Genomic DNA, 14,810 nt, shown 5'->3' on the forward strand with positions numbered 1-14,810 from the left:
CAGGCACACAACTATGGCAAGAATTCTTACCATCTCAGGGATTATGGCCTCATCTATGTAACAAAGATACTAACAGCTGCCTTGGAAGACTTGTGACTTAATGTATTAAAAAGCCTAGAACTATAACTCTCATACAGTACATATTTAAAAATAGTAGCTACTGTTTACTGTCTAACTTCCCCTTGAAAATAAGATTCCATATATTTACAAAAATAAAAATTGAAACAACTCAGCCATAATTTCTAATTGCTTACTCTTAGCGATATACTTTCTTCACTACTGAAAAAGCTTTTAAAATAAAAACTTCTTGTTCTTCCATTTATTTTAATTAATATGTCTGAGGGCAGACAGTTTGCTGCTAAAGGGGCCTTTTCTCTCTGGGGTCAGGAAACGAAAAGGTAGAGGTTTTAAGAGTTGTTTAAAAATAAAGGTAAAATATGAATGCTCTGCTTCCTAAAACTCATTTAATTTTCTTTTAATGTGCCTGAAACTTTGCCAAGATTTAAATTGAACTCCTGAATTTGATTTTGTTTAAAAGATTTGATATTTGTCATCACAGCTTCATTTTTTAAAAGTTTAGGGCCTATTCATCAAAATAATGACTTTGGCACACTATGTGCTTGGAAGATTTTTAGACCAATTCATTAGAAATGCCTCAAATTTCTCAGAGTATTCACATCCTGAATATCACTGGGAAGCGCTGGTTGGCCATCATATAGAGTGTGATTCCAAGTTACAAACCCTTTCAAATTCATTCTTTCAATTTAAGGCAACCTGTCTTGTAAGAAAGAACACCAGCTCTGAGACAAAAGCTCAGGATGGATGGTCAAGTCTTTTTGACTTCTCACTTCCAGAAGTTAAATTACCCATGAAATAAGTAAAAAGGTCTACTCTTTCCTAAGGGGTTGTCATTGTTAAAGGACACAATGTATTTCATGGATTCCAAAAGGCAATAAAAGTGAAAGCCATTCAGTACACAACTATTTGCTGAATATCTACTATCAGGAGACCCTGGGGGAAATGCACAATTCAGACACAATTTATGGTTTCATCCAGTTTGTATTCTAGTATGATGAGTAGCAATCAATGACAACCTACGCTACCACGTTAGAAAATGATGTATCCTGAAGAATTTGGTGACCTGAAAAATTACCATATTATATCATCACTTTAAAATGTAAATTCTGGTTATTTCTACATACTGTTGTATTTTCATGTTAACTTTAATTAGGTAAACAAAAATACACACCAAATAAACACTGAAAAAAGTAGTGAACATAAGAAAACCAAAATACTAACAGCTGATGTTTTTAGACGAGAATATAGGTTATTTCTTTTTCTTTCTTCTCCACACTTCTTTTTAGAAGTGTAGTAATAACCCCGTCCTCCTAGACAACACTTTGTTAGGCATGTGTCCTCGGAGAAACAAGGGTAAAGAACCCACCAAATACAGAGAAGGTATATAGAGTTTCTGGCTGGAAAGAACCAGGGCAGACTTACTGGAGTGCATGGTGGGAGTTTGAAGTAAGCAGGATAGATGTTGGTAGTTTAAGCCTATTTCTACAGGAATGACAACGCAGATATCAATAAGATCTCAAATCATATCTGTAAAAACTTGCCAAGGAAATCTTCCCAAGGATTTGGATTCCAAACTTGGTATGTAAGGTCCTTTTTTGGTACATGCCTTTCGTTTTTCCCTTTAAAATTTTAATTATTTTAAGACTTCAGAAATGGTCCCCTTACTTATCCTCTACGGCCTCATACCTCTGTTTTAATCTGACATAGGGCAGCAATACACAAGTTGAGGGGAGAGGCAAATAGGATTTTTTTAAGAACAAGAGATATTGAATACATTTTATAGAAGGCTGGCAGATAATGCTTCTCCTTGGAAAATAAATGTACTTACCAAAATTTATGTAATATATGGTCATTACAGAACATTGGCAAACCACAGAATCTTAAAAAAATCACCTATTAGTCTACTAGTGATACCTTTAAATACATTTTTATTTTTACTGCACTCTATATATTATATATTATTTTATTTATTTGATAAAAGAAAAAACAGGTGCAGAACGTTTAACTTAAGGCTTCTAAGAGGGCATTGGAACTAAAACTGGCTGGGAGAGGGACGGGGGAGGTGGACTAGAAACAGGAAACCAGAAATGTCCCCATCTCCACAGACCATTCGCCCAGCATGGAGGGTGCACAATGGAGACCAAACTGTTTTCACGGTTATGACTCCAAAGGGCAGAAAAGCAAGAACTTTTAAGCAACCAGAATTGGGTTTTAATCACAGTTTCCCTAGTTTTGAAGATTTCCACTTTATCTAAAGTCAAGGTTCAACTTCTTCAACTTAATATAGAATAATACCAGAGTAAAAGTAGAGCTGTGAGGGTCCACAGAATGTCTGTAAACCCACAACAAGATCCATACATGGCACTCAGTAAATGAGCATCACCGAGATGCCCACCACGGGACAGATTTTGTTCTCTTTGTCACTGAGCCGTGATGCTTAATCTCCAGGGGACACCATCTACCAAATCTATCCAATAGAGCACGTATGTTACGAGCAAGTAAAGTACAAAATCACTGTAAAGCAAGACTCCAGCGAGATTAGCGGAGCATATGTCTGATCCTCTTACAGGCGATAATTAATATTTAAATGGCATTTTAGAGTTTACAAAGTGGTAATTAATGATAGTGGAGCCTGGATTAAGCTCCACCCGCAAAGGATGCTTCCAGCCCTTGGATAACTTCTCTCAACATCATATATACAGCAGCTCTGGTCAAAGTCTAAGGGCATTCCACTGACGTTGATTTAATTACTCTACAGGAAAAAAAAAATGGTTTTTTCTGCAGTTAGGTAAAGTGAAAGTGAATAAAAACAGGTGCGTGAGCCTGGTGGTGGGTATTACGGAGGACACGTATTGCATGGAGCACTGGGTGTGGTGCATAAGCAATGAATTTTAGAACACTGAAAAAAAAATTAAATTAAATTAAAAAAATAAAAATAAAATATGATTACTATTACCTAAAATTACCCAATAGAATATCGTCAAGCTGCTTTTTAGGGCAGTGAGAAGCAAAGGGAGTAAAAGTAAAACGAGTTGCGAGATAGGTAGCAAGCAACCCTGATCTGCGACGGGGGTGCCCTGAGTATCCATCATCTCTCTACCATCCATCTGTACTCAGCTTTCCATGCACCGCATCCTTTAGGGTGGGAACGGCATGCTTCCACCATCGCACTGCAAACGACTCTACCCTTTCCTTCCCTAACCATCCGTCTGAAGGGTGGTTTGCAAACCTGGAGGTGTCCCGGGATCACAGGCGTCTGTGCAAACGCGGCCTGCTCGGGCCGCCCCGGAGCGGAGTCCCAGCTCCGACGCACGACCCAAGAAGTCGCTTTTCTAACTAGTCCCCAAGGGCGACTCAGGCTGCGGCTCCGAGGAACACGCTTCGAGAACCAGTAAAGGCCTCCCTGAGGCTCAAACCCACTCCCCTGACACACGATTCTTGGGCTCGCCCAGGACCCCCTTAAAACCTGCCTCCTCCGAGGTCCTTCCGGCCATGCCGCGTGAACTCACCGCATCACAGAAGTGGCTACCGCTGCCCGGGCAAGAGCAGAACGCGGGGCACACCTGCTGGCTGGAGCCTGCCCTGTAAGTCGGAGTCCTCGCGGGCAAGCCCGTTCCTTTCTCCCGAGGTGTCACCCCGTTCCGTCGTGCGGCGCGGATTCCCGCCTCTTCACCGCGCTCCAGCCTCTGCGGGTTCGCGGGCAGCCGAGAACACGCCGTCTCCCAGCCCGAAGCAGCCACTGGGGAGCCCGTGAACCTGACCTTCAAGTCCTCCTCCCCCGCCTGCGTGTCGGCGAGCCCCGGAGTTGGCCGAGGAGCCTGTTTCATTTCAAACTGCCCCGAGGGGCTGAGGGCGTGCGGCGCCTGTCCGAGGGGCACCCCCACTCGGGCGCGGCAAAACTCCGCTCACGTGGTGCCGGGGCTCCCAGAGTGGAGGCAAAGCCCACCAGGGCGCCCCCTGCTGGAGGGAGGCCAGGGGCGCTTATTCCCGCGCAGGCAGAACGAGAGCCGTCTGCGCATGGCCGGATGGAGGGTGGGCGTGTCTAGGTAGTCGCGGCGAACCTGAGCGGGGCCGGAAGCTGGGGCGGGTCCGCCTCGGTCGCGGGAGGACCTCCCAGAAGGCCTGCGGCCGGGGGCCATGCCTTGGGAGCCGCCCTGGAGCCTCGTTCACCCGAAGCCTGAGCGCTGGGTCGTGGGCGGCTGAGCGGGGCAGCGGCTCTGAACGAGCAGATGCTTGGCCGCTCCTCGCGGCCTTGTGGCTCCCTTGGCCGCCAGCCCTGAGGGTTTTTCAAAGCTGGATGTGTGGGGGCTCATCTCGGGTGCAGATCGTAAAAGTCAGGGCGCCCCTTGTGGGATAGCCAACCTTCCCGGCGTGGCGGGGAGGCTCCCGGGTTTGGGATGATGGCAGCCTTGTGTCGCAGCCTTTCCCACCCACTTCCTTGGGTCTTCGGTTTTTCTCTCTTTGCCTGAGGTGGAGCCCCAATCCTGCAGCTAGTTTGTAGGGTTTTCTCAGAAGTTCCACAGGCAGCTGTAGAGGCCATGTGTTCGTGGCAGGTGGGTTCAAGGGCTTCCAGTGTCGTCTTTACGAGTCAGTGTGACACGTGGGACGGGGCAGAAAGGAAATGGTGACTATTCTGCACCTACTTTGTTCTAAGAGTCTCTTATTAATTCTTGAATCAAAACAACTATTTGGAACATATTATCAGTCATTTCCACAAGGAAGGAACCAGAAACTCAAGAGTTTGCGTTAAGTCCCGCATGGCCCCTCCAGCCCCCAAGTAACCTGCGACATTGACACTCCGAAGTGTTCTCCGTGTTCTCAAATATTCACTCTTGTCCCATTCATCTCCAGCTAATTACAGTTAGTAGAGTTGGGTGATGCTACAGGGGACTGCCCCCTCCGAATTTTGTGTTCTTAATTGTTTCAAAGATGAGGATAAGTTTCCCGAAGACATATGATATCAGAGCAAATGTTCATCATGTATATCCTGGGGGCGCCTGTGTGGCTCGGCCCGTTGAGCCTCTGACTCTTGATTTCAGCTCAGGCCATGATCTCAGGGTCCTGGGATCAAGCCCCTCCTTGGCTGGGGGGGAGGGGCGGTCTGCTTGATGATTTCTTTCCTCCTCCCTTTGCCCCTCCCCCACGCCTGGGCACATGCTCACTCTCTCACCATATTTTATTCTCCAAATTGTACTTCTCAGTATCATAAGTTACGGTACTTCTCACGAGTCTATTTTGGAAGCTTAATGAAAGCAAGGATCTTATCTGAATTGTGTGATCTTTCTCACTACCAGCAACAGAGTTCCTTGGAACATATTAATAGACAAATTAAAATTTGTTAAATAAATAAAAAGAAAATATTCTTCTTTCTATATGATTGTTTCAGCTAATAAAACAAAGACAATATCTTCAAGATCTCTCAATTCAGGTTTACTTTGCCTTTTGTCCCCAGATGGCCCAGGGAACAGCCTACACAGCTTCTCAGAGTCCATAAAGTGAAGTTTCTTGCCCAAAAGCACTCTCCTTAAGGATACCCTACATATTCCTTACTCTCTTTCCAGAATCCTATTCCATTATGTAAAGGTATGTGTGAACTCTTTCTACACATGATGAATTAACTTCTAGTTTGGGGAAATTTGGCTAAAATCACAGGTACTAATACCAGACTCCCACTAAAGTTTTTAGGTGGCTTCTGAACTGGTTATTATTGTGTGCGTGCCAGTCTTCCGTGAACAGGGGTATAAATTAAAAGGGCTTGGCATTGGGGGACTTAACATTAAACCCACTCATTCTCCTTACTAGCTCTGAAGAGTATCATGAAGAGTTGGCATTTCAACTCCTGCCTCCATCACTGATATCCTTGGTTGATTGTTTAACTTATATGTCCCTGGGTCTCTTCTTTTCTTGAAAATTACTAAAAACACATACCTCTTTACATGTTCCAAGAACTGGGTGAGGTGATGCAAACGTTTTTAAGACAATCTATACTTAGTGTAAGGAAGTTTTACCTATACATTTTCTTTTTCTTAGAGGTTTCCTTAGCTTCACTTTATTTTCACTTTTGGCTCTTATGTTCATCTCTTTTTATGTGAGGCTTTAAAGAAATCATGATAATATAACAATAATAATGATGATCATAAAGAAATTGATAGTTTCAATGAGGCAAAAACGTATTTAAATCCAGGACTTAAATTTAGGTCTTACCGTCATGCTTTCCACCAAGATAGATGCTGCTTCCTTCATTTTATTCCTCATGATCCTTTGGCTAATTCAGCTGTTCTTTGTAAACACATGCTACTTCATCAAGTATGTTGAACTCATAAGTTTGTAACCTGATAGAACTCCCTAAAGACTTTTGATTCTGCCTGGCTTTTTAAAATTATAATGATTTCATTGAATAACATTGGTTAGTATCATTCCTCCTGGGTTGCAATTAACTTAATCCGAAGTATACTTCAGCATTAGTGGGCTTTTGATCTAAGAGTGTCATTTTGTTCAGGCCATCTAAATATTCATTGATCTGAATGTTTAGATATTCAGGTAACTGGCAACATTCTAATGGAGATCATTCTTTTCTATTAATTTTAACTGCATTATAGTTTTTACTAAAGTGGGCAAGAGTGGATGGTAATCTATCTTGTGCCTGAAAAAAAAAAAATACCTTCATGAGGTCTAAGTGCTATTTGGAGAAACTGTACTTTATTAAAAAAAAAAAAAAAGTGTTTTCAGAATAAATTCCCTCAATGTAGTAATAAGTTTTGGCATCCTTAGCTCTTTCCTTTTAACATGAAAATGAGCATACTATAGGAAATGAGCATTGTGAATTCATGTACCCTACTTCTTACTTTGAATAGGGAGGTGAGACTTTTCCATAGAGTCAACAAATATTTCGAGACCATGTATGATATGCCAAGTACTGTGATTGATTCAGGGCAGAGTTCCTCATCCTCAACATTATTGGAAGTTTGAGCAAGGATTTCTCTGTCCTATGCATTATGGGACATTGAGCATTATCCATGGGTTTCGCCCACTAGGTGCTCCCTCCACCCCACCCTTTAGTTATGGCAGCCAAAAATGTTGGTTGGCATTGCTACATGTGCTCTGGGGGCAAACCTGCCTACAGAGGTGACCACTGACCTAAAGCAATTCAAAGGTATTTTTTAAAGATTTTATCCACTTATTTGAGGGAGAGAAAGAGGGCATGAGTAGAGTGAGGGGAAGAGGGAGAAGCAGACTCTCCCCTGAGCAGGCAGCCAGAAGCAGGGCTGAATCCCAGGACCCCAGGATCATAACCCGAGCTGAAGGCAGACACTTAGCTGGCTGAGCCGCCCAGGCTCCCCAGTGCAAAGGTATTTTTTAATAATCACAATCAGATGGATTGATGCCTATGTGTATATAAAGTGTAAATGGAACAGAAAACTTGATGACTCGTACCATGGTGGGGTTAGTTGGTTGGTGGGGATATGAGATGATATGGTCATAAGGAATTATTAAATATGTTACTATGAATGATTACTATAAATACATAGGACTAAGCATTTATATGGTATCTATGTATACACTTAGAACTCAAGAGATTTCGACTTTGAAAGAAAATAACATCCTGAATTTTAATTCACTCTTTTCTCTGGAAACGTAAAGTGCTTTGCTGACCCCTACGAATATTAAGCACTCCTCTGACTAGGAGAAGAGTGAAGGGAAGACAGCCAGATCATTGCTGCCTCTGAGTGCATGGACAGGACACACACACTGCCTCACACAGGTACATGGGATGTGGAGACAGCAGGCTGATGAGTTTGAAGGAAGAAATGTTCTGGAAATTGCCAGCCAGAGGCATGTCCACACGTGGACGTGATCTACACAGGACTTAGTTTCAGTAAATGTGCAATAGGAAAATATTTACCTTTTTACCACAGGATTATTTCAAAGAAACACAGATTCAGAACTGCAGGCTATTGTACTGTAATCTGAGTCAGTCTTTACTATAGACAAGGAAATGGGTACCAAAAATGAGAAATACTTGTGCCCAAATTCACTGAACAAGTTTGTAAGAAGACACGAGTAGGCAGAGAGGCAGGCAGAAAGAGAGGAGGAAGCAGGCTCTCCGCAGAGCAGAGAGCCCGATGCAGGGCTTGATCCCAGGACCCTGGGATCATGACGTAAGCCAAAGGCAGAGGCTTTACCCACTGAGCCACCCATGCACCCCAAAGACAGCATATTTAAATTAATATAGAAACTATTCCTGTGAGAAATATTTCTTTGGTGTATTGCCTGTACATTTGAAGGGGTTTTTTTGTTTGTCTTTTTAAAGATTTTATTTATTTATTTATTTATTTGAGGGGGGGGGGGAGAGAGAGAGTGTGTGCACACTCACATGCACACAATTGGGGGGGGGGGGCAGAGAGAGGGGAAGAGGGACAGAATCTCAAGCAGACTCTGCACTGAGCATGGAACCTGATGCAGGGCTCAATCTCACGACCCTGAGGTCTTGACCTGAGCCAAAACCAAGAGTTTTTCACTTAAACTATGCACCACCCAGGTGCTCTTGGTGGCCCTTTTCACCTCACTGTCCTATTTATTCCATTATAAACATTCATCATCCAGTTCACGTCATGTTCTTCGCACATTCTGAGGGAAATAAAAACTATGTAGCTCTGAAGCTCACTGCCTCCCATGATGCAGAGATGATAACTGTTATAAAGAGAGGAAGCAGTTCCTGGAAGCCTGGAGGGCTGGTACCATGTAAGTCTTCCTGGAGGAGGTAGCATGTCATCTAAGAGTTTAATTATAAGAAGAGTTAGCCAACCACACTACAGATAATGGATTTTCTTAGCAGGGAGATCAGTATGGAAGGATACAATTTCAGGCTGGACTCAGAGTAGCAAAATATTAAATATTCAAGAGCAGACACTCTGTCAGGTAGGAGAGGGAATGAACATAGACAGGCTGTCAAAGACCTGACCCAGCTGGATAATATCTTAGGATTAGTATTATATCACAAATCCCATGCTGAATAGTTTTCATACATTATTTTCAACCCCCCACAATAACCTACCAGGTAGAGATCTGTCCCCATTTTAAAGGTAAGGAACTGAAGCCCAGAGAAGTGACCTGCTCAAGGTTCTAAAGTGTTGAAATTGAATAATAATAAATCTATATCATGCAGTGACATGCTGGGCAGAAAATATCTACCTGCCTTCTATGAAGCCTTGCTTGTTCATGCCCTTAGCAACAATCAAGGGCATTTCTTTGTTGCATTCTAGCTCTCAGACCTCTCCTTTAGCATAAGTATCTCACAGTGTTGCAACCATTTGAGTGGTTGTTTCCTTCCCCATTAGATTACCTAAACCTATTTTGTTTTGTTTCTTTTGTCTTTGAATATATAACATAAACACAGTGAATGACTCAGGGTATATGCTTGTGATGGTAATTGTATGTGCCAAATGGGCTAAGCCACAGTACTCAGGTATTTATTTAAACATTAGTCTAGATTTCTGTGAAGGGTTGTTGTTGTTGAAACTAACATTTAATTCAACTAAGTAAAGCGCATTACCCTCCATAATGTTGGTGGGCCTTGTCCAATCAGTTGAAAGCCTTAATAGAACAGAGACTAATTCTCCAAAAGAGGGAGGAAATCCAACAGTGGATGGCCTTAGGACTCAAACTACAACATCAGCCCTTCCTTAATCTACAGCCTACTCACGTATCCTGCAGATTTTGAACTTGCCAGCCTTCATAATTGTTTGAGCCGATTTCTTAAAATCAGTCAACCTCACCAACTCTCTCCCTCTCTTTCCTTCCCCTCTCTTTATTGGTTGTCCTTCTTTGAAGAACCTGGATAAGGAGAACACTGAATGGGTTTGTTTAAAAAAAAAAAAGTCAAGTGATAAAGTATTCTTTTTCCAAGGCTGTCTTTCTTTTGCCCATATATAAAGAATAATATGTACCACTAAATGACCTTCAGAATGTATACTGATAGAAGTTCTAATGGTTATTATGGAGGAAATCTTTTTATTAGTAATGACTTCTATTAAAGAAACAATTAGCAGGGTGCCTTTGTGACACAGTCGGTAGAGTGTCCAACTCTTGGTTTCAGCTCAGGTTTTGATCTCAGGGTCATGAGATCAAGCCCTGAGTTTGCTCTGCACTCTGCTGAGTCAGCTTGAGACTCTGTTTCTTTCACCCCCATCCCCCTATATTAACTAAATAAATCTTAAAAAAAAAAATAATAATCAATTAGCTTCCAGATGCCCCTTAACACCACCCACACTAGGAAGACTTATAATTTCATCTATTTCAATCCCTTTATTACAATGATATGAGCACTGACTTCAAATTGGAAGACCTGGGGTCCTCTATAAGCTCTACCACTCAGGAGCTGGAAGACCTTGGGCAAAAATTGCTGGATCTTTCTGACCCTCTCTTTCCTCATCTGTAACTTATGCATTATAAGGTGACTTGATGTTTCCTATGAAAGAGAACAGATGTAAGTGGAAGGAGAGCTTGATTTAGACTCAAAGATGTAGGGTTTGAATTCAGGTTTGTTAAATTACAGTCATGTATCTCTGAAAAATGTTTTCCACCTTTCTATTATTTTCCTCATTTATAAATGGACACCACTGAGTTTATGTTTCATTTTGTGAATTGAGTGTGGTGCGCAGACAGAGCTCAGTCTTGAAATAAAATCATCAGGAACACATCTGAACCCCTCTTGAGTCCAGAGGGAGTGCTTGATATCGCTGCCCAGAGGGTCTTGACTATCCTGTGCAAACGGGGCTAAGTGGTTCCCCGAGTCTACACTAAGCAGGAAATGATCTGTCCTACCAAAGGATTTTGAAAATATTCCTCACCTGATCTCGAGAGTTAAGGATCCTCGCAGAGAACATACATACACACACCAAGCATGCAGATACACACAGGAGACACCCAGGTGAGCCACCCAAGTGGGTCTATTGCTCTACACGGTCTGGTCTGCATGCTGAACGCTGATTTGGACATTGACAAACATAACCCAGAAAGCCCTGTTAGAACATCGTATATCAGGACGGTCCCCTGGGTGGTCACCAAGAACTTCCTCTGATAGTTCTCTTCCAAGAGAACCATGGAATGGACTGTGACACCTCATTACTACAAATTCTTAATCTTTCTTTTGTATACGTGTGTATCTTTATGTTTTACAAGATGTTTTTATCTTTATGTTTTACAAGGTTTCAGTCATTGTCAGCACATTTTTTTTTTTTTTTAATCAGAAAACCTGAGTTTAAGGATGCCTAAGATTGTTACGACTTACCTGGTAGATATCTGGCACCACTGAATTGTATGAGCCACGATTCTGGTGATCGTTGCTCAAACTGTCTTCCTTGTAGAATGCTGCCTAAACCAGGTATGTTGATTAGTAGTAGAATTGCATTTCTGAGGGGTAGAAGTATTTCATTCCCCATGAACAAACGACCAAGTACACATATTTTCAAGGTAAAAATTGCACTGGACAAAGTTCAACAGGTGAGGAAGACTTTTTTCAAGGCTGTTGCAATAGGAGAGGTTCCAGAACCCAGTCCGAACACAAATCCACTGAAACAAAGGGTGAAGTCTTGAGAGCTGGAGTGAAAGAATGTCAGTCCATCTGTTTGCTAATCTGCCTTACTCAAAGAAAAGGGGATTTTCTCATATCTTTGTGGCAGGCCATTGTTTTGCCACTGGAAGCAAGATGCCCCCTGAAGTTCTGCTCCTAATCTCCCATAAAAACTAAGAGAAAGAAGTGCTATTTTCCCTTCATGATTGCATTTCAAAGGGATGGCTCCCAGGTACTGGAGAAAGATAGGCTTGGGTTGTAAAACTGGCAAGAGGCTTTTTAAAAGATTTACATCTCAAAGAGAAAGAAAAAGAATTTGCAATCCCAATTTTTCTGAAGTCAGTGTTCTAAGGAAAAGGAGTTTAGGGCCTAGGATCTCCTCTAAAGTTTCCTGAAGCTGAGTACACAGAGGCCATCTTGATCAATGACTAGAACATAGAACATCCTCAATACATATTAGCTATTGTGATGAGTACAATGATCATTTTTTTGTGTTCTGAGCTTTTACATTTGGCTTTACACACGTGCTCAAAGGGAACTTGTTTACTGTTTTACAATATTTATCTTTTCTTGTGCTTCAAAAAAGAAATGCCTCTTCTCTCATGAGATTGATGAATCATTATAGTTGTCTCCTTTCTCATTTAAAAAAGAAATTTTTTTTCACTGCACTTTACACTTGAAAGGAATTCAACATTAAAGTTTGAAACTTTCCCTCACATCACTCTTATTTGCTCTAATTAAAACAAGATTAGCTGACATTCACAAGTCATTTACAAAATGTATAACTGCATTCTGAGAAAAGATCTAATTATAAAGACAACATGGGGAATTGCAAGAAGGTTTTGAAATTTACCCTAATATTTTCTTTACACTATTGTCTTCAAAGCTTCATTAATGAATGGTTATTAACACATTCTCTGTGAATTTAGAATCTAGGTCTCTCCCTTATCTTTGTAATGCAGCATCAGAGTTTTTCTAGAAACATACACAGTTAAAATGGAAGCACTGAGAAAGAATCAACACTATGTATGCTTTGTGCCAGATGCTTTTACATACATGATTTGATTTAATCCATATGGCAGTATATTTGGGTGAGTATATTATTCTCGTTTCAAGATGAGACAATTGAGGCTTGGTGATGTTAAGTAACAAAGCAGGTACAATAATCTAGTAAGTGAACAAAGGAAGAACCAAATCCTTGCCTCTAGTCTGTAGCCTAGAATTCCCAACTATACAGCAGAAGTAGCAACAGCAAGAAGTAAGTACAAAGGGAGTCTTTGTGAGTAATTTGGAGAAATCCTATTCAATACTGAAATATAAATTTCTTCTTGACATAAGAAAAATAAAATAGAAGTGATAGAATATAAAATTCTGAATGATATATTAAAAAATAAAAGTATTAAAATAAATAAATAAATAAATAAAAGTCTTATCTTTTGATAAGCAGAAAATCTCATTAATGAAAATAAGATAATTCCGTTTATAAGGCTTGGTAGATGTTTACTTCTCTAAAAAGAAAAAAGGTTTATGAAATAAAGAGTTACCCTTCTCTACAAAGTGAAATTGTCCACCACTACATTTTGGAAGAAGTGCACAATTTTTAAAAACAAATATAAAGATTTCCCCAAAGCAACCAAGTAAAAAGTAAGGCAGTAATGGATTAGATCATTGGCAATTAGGTCTCGGGCACAGAAAGCTCAAGTGCCCCAGAAATGGACACTGAGAAGAGATTTGACAGAACTTGTAACTTTCCCCTGTGAGGCTGACATTCCCGCACTCCCGCAGCAAAATGGGGAAAGAGGGAGAAAATGGCACCCTGCCTCTCCCTAGAACACGGAGGGTAAACAGAAGCTCACAGTGGTTCCTTTGTGTTTGCCTTTCATTTCCACTTATTCTTATGTCCTGAACCACTTAAGTGGTTGTCCTGAAAACTAGTGTTTGTGTAAACTTAGACAACTCACTACTCTTCTATATAAGCCTTCTCTTTTTGAAACAAGGAGATTAAAGCACATGAAACCGCACATATTTTCCACCATATCAAACATCTTATCAAATATCTCTACAGCCAAAGGAAGATTGGTGAACAAAGAGGGTGAGAGATCCATTGGCTGGATTCCAAAATCATCATCCATTCCATGGCCATTTTCTCCAAGGTTGATCAAAGACCAACTTATATATTTCAATGCTCAGTTACTTTCTCTTCCCCTGGCCAAATATGGCTGAATAACACTCCACGTCCCTACAATGGCCCAGGTCCTAATCCTGGAACACACGAATGGATGTCCTTATATGCCAAAAGTGACTTTGAAGATGTACCTGATGTTATGGAGTTTTTAACACGATGATCCTGGATTATCTAGGTGCACCCAGTCCTTTTCTCCCGATCCTCCTCCTCCCCCTCCTCCTTCTCCTGCCCTACCTCCTCCTCCCCCGTCTTTTTCTCTTCTCCTCTCAGTTAAACAGCAACTTCATTGAAGATAAGAGATCCAGGATTGGTTTATTATCATTGGTGTGAGGCTTAATGAAGGTGAAATTCTTCTCAGATCTGGATCCATCAATCTTGGGTTCTTGAAGGCTATGAAAGGCAGTTGATCTGGGTTCCCATTTCTGTGTACATAAACATGGACATATTTGTGAAAATCTACTCTTCAAAATGAACATGAAGTGATCTAATGTGTGGCTAGTACCTACCTTAGTGTGATAAGCCTAGTGGCTGCTACACCATGTTTCCTCAGGACTATGTGGCATGTACCAGAACCCTAGATCCTCAGAGCAGGAAAGCCTCACTCTGGATATGGGAAGCTAACTTTTTTTTTGGGGGGGGGGGGAGCTAACATTTTTAAACCAGCAACTACAATAATTTCTCATGTCCTCTAATTTTTAAAAATGATTGTTTGAAACAGGCTGTACTTCCTCTACTTCCACATCCTGACATTAACAAATTGTTTCCTACATAATTGAAAAGTGATTCTTCACTGAATTACCCATTAACTGTGCTATTTTCTTTAGACTGCTCACAAAATAAATAAAGCTGGAGTTTGAGAGAGAGTGATAATAAATTCTGTCACTCTCCTAGGCTTTAGGTGATGGATTCCTGTTAGATGTGACTATGGATTCAAGGCGGTAAATGCTCTTATGCATCTTATTTGACCTTGTGTTA

Source organism: Mustela nigripes, chromosome 7, assembly GCF_022355385.1.
Source record: "Mustela nigripes isolate SB6536 chromosome 7, MUSNIG.SB6536, whole genome shotgun sequence".
Classification (NCBI taxonomy): domain Eukaryota; kingdom Metazoa; phylum Chordata; class Mammalia; order Carnivora; family Mustelidae; genus Mustela; species Mustela nigripes.